The sequence below is a fragment of the Spea bombifrons genome, chromosome 13 (genome assembly GCF_027358695.1).
Source record: "Spea bombifrons isolate aSpeBom1 chromosome 13, aSpeBom1.2.pri, whole genome shotgun sequence".
NCBI lineage: Eukaryota > Metazoa > Chordata > Amphibia > Anura > Pelobatidae > Spea > Spea bombifrons.
The window spans coordinates 7041303-7046113 of record NC_071099.1 but is presented as its reverse complement, the minus strand read 5'-3'; the positions used below and the strand labels follow the sequence as shown (position 1 = coordinate 7046113).

The window sequence follows — 4811 nt, the reverse complement described above, 5'->3', positions numbered from 1 at the left end:
TTTGGTCTATTGTTTTATCACCATTGAAATTTAGATCATACATGTTACATGTTTAGGGAATGGATTAAATTGTTCTGGCTACATATGAACTCAATGATACGCAATACAAAAGTAGACATACAATGAAACAATTTTCTTTGGCAGAATTACAGCCTTTCAGTGTTGCATAGTTGAGGTTAAATTTTCATTGTAGGGCAACATATGAAGTCACCTTAGACAAAAGCTCCTGGGGTGCGGAGTCATATGAAAAATAACATGCTTCATTCATCTTGCCATCGATTTTCACAAGATAACATTTCCTTTCTTGGATGGTATTCTTTTCACTATAGCCCTTGTTGACCCCTCTCCAAACATTATGGTTGTGATCTTAAAGCTCTATTTTGTTCTCGTTACTCCAAATTATTATCTTTTATTTATATAGTGCCAACTATATATAGTGCCAACAATTTACGCAACGCTTACAGCCCTGTTTACAAAAAGAGGGACTGGATTGACATATTGAAGACTATCTAATTGACTCAGGTACGGGCTAAATAATCAAACCAGGGAGATCATATGCAATTATATTTGTCATTATTCGAATGAACTACATAGTAATATTGTTTCATCTTGCACTGATATTTAATTTGCTCAACAATCCTTTGCCATTTAGGAGTGTCGGGTATTCTCCAATATCTTGCCAGGCATATCTTTATGGCTGCCAACATATTGATATAAAGAGAGAGAGATTTGAATTATCATTCAGTGAGGAACAGTTAAGGAGTAAGTTCGGTATCTTTTTAAATACAGATTTAACTAAATAGCTTTTTGCTTAATCTGGTTCAAATGTCTTCAATCCCATCATGTATGATATATAGTACCCACCGAGTCTGAACACCTCCAGCACTCGTTGGATGTAATTGAATGAAATGGAACCATATACCAACGATGAACAGATTTTAAGAGCATTTCTTGAATATTTACACAATACTTTTTTATATATATAGCCCAGGATCTATACCAAATATCCAGTGAAAAGTATATTTCCCAATTCTTAATTGTAGGGCATAGAACAGAATAATTCTTGAGATAATCATCTACATTTGAGTTTTTATATATAGAATTTATTCTCAAAACGTTTCTAATCCTTAAATACGTAAAAAAACTCCTTCACTGGTACAAGGTTCAAGGTACTTAGATTAAAGCTCCTGAAATGGAACGTTTTTTTGTTCCAAATCTTCCAACTTTACAATTCCTTTCATAGACTATTTCATCAAATTAATATCTTGAATATAGTTACATAGTTAGGCTGAAAAAAGACATGCGTCCATCAAGTTCAGCCTTTCCTGTATCTGTTAATTTGTTGCTGTTGATCCAAAAGAAGGCAAAACCCCCCAGTTTTTGCACTAACCAGGGAAAAAATTCCTTCTTGACCCCAAAATGGCAGTCAGATTTCTCCTTGGATCAATAAGAGGTTTCCCCATAATTAAAGATTATATCCCTGAATATTATGTTTTTCCAAGTATCCATCCAGTTGCAGTTTAAACGTCTGTACAGACTCAGATAAAACTACCTCTGCAGGCAGAGAATTCCCCATCCTTATTGTCCTTACTGTAAAAAACCCTTTCCTTTGCCTTAGACTAAATCTCCTTTCTTCCAGTCTGAACGCATGACCACATGTCCTATGCATTGTCCTGTTTATGAACAGATTTCCACACAATGGTTTGTATTGACCCTGAATATATTTATATAATGCTATCATATCCCCTCTGAGGCGCCGTTTTTCTAAACTAAACAGATTTAAATTTGTTAACCTTTCTTCATAACTATAGTGCTCCGTTTCTTTTATTAATTTTGTAGCCCGCCTCTGCACCCTTTCTAGTGCTATGATATCCTTCTTTAGAATAGGTGCCCAAAATTGCACAGCATATTCAAGGTGCGGCCTTACCATTGATTTATTTAGAGGCAAAATTGTATCTTTATCCCGCGAATTGATGCCCCTTTTTATACACAACAATACCTAACTGGCCTTAGCAACTGCTGACTGACATTGCACATTGTTGCCTAGTTTGTTGTCTATAACAATTCCCAAATCCTTCTCATTTGTCGTTACCCCTAATTCATTACCGTTTAGGGTGTAGGTTGCTTGTGCGTTCCGTACCCCGAAGTGCATAACTTTGCATTTATCTACATTAAATTTCATCTGCCATTTATGTGCCCAGTCCCCCAGTCTATCTAGATCCCTCTGCAGCACTGTAATATCGCACTGTATTACTTTACCTAGTTTAGTGTCATCTGCAAACACAGAAACATAACTTTCAACGCCTACTGCCAGGTCATTTATAAATATGTTGAATAAAATTGGCCCCAAAACAGAACCCTGAGGGACACCACTTACCACTTTTGACCAGCTTGAAAATTTACCATTTATAACAACTCTCTGTTCTCTATCTCTAAGCCAATGTTCTACCCAAGAACAAGAATTTGCATCTAGACCAATTTCCTTCAGTTTGAATACTAACCTATTGTGTGGAACCGCGTTTGGCCTTGGCAAAATCCAAGTAGATTACATCCACTGCCACACCCTGATCTACACTTCTACTTACTTCTTTGTAGAATGCAATTAAATTAGTTTGACAGGACCTATGTTTCATAAAACCATGCTGATTTTTGCTAATAATACTGTTCTTCCCAATGAATTATTGAATATTATCCCTAAACAGCCCTTCAAATACTTTCCCAACCACAGAAGTTAAGCTCACAGGTCTATAATTTCTGGGCACAGAGTTTGAACCCTTTTTGAAAATAGGAACCACATCTGCCTTCCTCAAATCCTCTGGTACAATTCCTGAAAGAAAAGAATCCCGAAAGATTAGAAACAGAGGTTCACTTATTTCCTGACTCAGCTCCTTAAGTACTCGTGGGTGAATACCGTCAGGCCCAGGAGCTTTGTTAACATTAATTCTCTTTAGTTGCTACAGGACCTTGTCCTGAGCCATCCAATCACTTGACTGAAAACATTTTTCAGTAGTCCTATGTATATCCATTGCCATAGGTTCCTCCTTAATATATACTGAGGAAAAATAGTTATTTAAAGTTTCTGCTTTTTCCTGGTCCTCCTTAACCAACTCCACTCTGTTTTTAATGAACCTACTTTTTCATTTTTAGTTTTTTTAGAAAATATGTACTTAAATAATTTTTTGGGGTTAGTTTTGCTCTCTTTGGCAATCACCCTCTCATTTTCTAGTTTAGCCCATCTAATAACCTTTTTGCATGCTTTATTGGCTTTATTATGTCTTAAAACATATAATTTGAAGAAAGCCAAGGGCAGCTTTACAACTTATTGACTGGCATAAACTCTTCAGGGATAAAAACACTGAGGAAAAATGGAGTTCTCAAAAAAGAAATTGCCCATGGGGAATACTAAAGTATTCCCCATGGGCAATTTCTTTTTTGAGTTTTTTTTCAAAAGAGACCATATTGTGATCACTATTACCCAAGTGCTCACCCACTTGAATGTTAGACACAAGATCAACATTGTTTGTTATCACCAGATCCAGACAAGTATCCTTTCTAGTTGGTGCTTGTACCAGTTGTGACATGAAGGTGTAATTTAACAGGTTCAAAAACCTCAATCCCCTTGCAGAACTACTAGTCCCTCTATCCCAATTTATGTCCGGGTAATTAAAATCTCCAATAATTAACGTGTTACCCAGATGTGCAGCTTTCTCAATTTGCTCTAACAGCTGCTCTTCCTCATCATTATTAACATTAGGTGGTTTATAACATATCCCAACCAGTAGTTCATTTCCTTTTTTTGCCTCAAGTTGATATCTACCCATAAAGCTTCCACATTTCCCTTGTCGCATTCAAGATGCTTAATATTTGACTTTAGCTCGTTGTTAACATACAAGCATACTCCTCCTCCCTTCCTGCTTTTTCTATCCCTCCTATATAACATATAACCTTTTAAGTTAACTGCCCAGTCATGGGTCTCATCCCACCATGTTTCTGTTATGCCTATTATATCATATTGCTTAGTGTATGCTATTGCCTCTAGTTCTCCCATTTTGTTATTTAGGCTCCTTGCATTAGCAAGCATACATTTAATATTACCCTGGGTCTCTTGAATGTTATGAGAATTTTTATTAATACATACCTCCTATGTTCTGATCTTGCTCCTCCCCCCATCTCCACCCCCTGCTATAAAGATTGTACCCAAGCGCAAAATCAGCCCAGTGCTCTAGAAAGCCAAAACCCTCCTTGCTACACCATGACTTTAGCCACGCATTTACCTCCATGATCTCCTGCTGTCTTTCTACTGTTGGTAATATTTCTGAGAATACTACCTTGGAAGTCCTTTTCTTCAGTTTATCTCCTAATTCCCTGAACTCATTCTTTAGGACCTTCCATTTTCCACTGACTTTGTCATTGGTACCAATATAGACCATGACAGGCGGGTCTTCCCCAGCCCCTCCCAATAATCCATCCACTCTGTCAGCAACATGCCGAACCTGAGCACCCGGGAGACAGCAAACTGTCCGATTTAGCCTATCAGAGCGGCAGATTACCCTATCTACTCTCTTAATAATAGAGTCCCCTACCACCACAACCTGTCTAGCCTTACTTACGCTCTCAACCCCACTCATACTAGAGGGGCTATTCCCTCGGCTGTTAGAGGGAAAAGCTTCCTCCAGTATAGCTACTCCTGAGCTGATGCACCCAACATCTTCACTCAAGCGGGCAAATCTGTTAGGCTGCACAAGGTCAGGACTAGCTAAACCTTTCCTCTTTCCTCCCCCTCTACCACCACGTGTAAATGTTACCCAGCT

The 4811-nt window shown here is 37.9% G+C and overlaps 1 long non-coding RNA gene across 1 annotated transcript in view; it reads left to right on the top strand.

The window, feature by feature from the left end:
- The window catches only part of LOC128471945 (uncharacterized), a 73334-nt gene that overhangs the window by 53823 nt on the left and 14700 nt on the right, over nucleotides 1–4811 (top strand). The window lies entirely within an intron of this gene.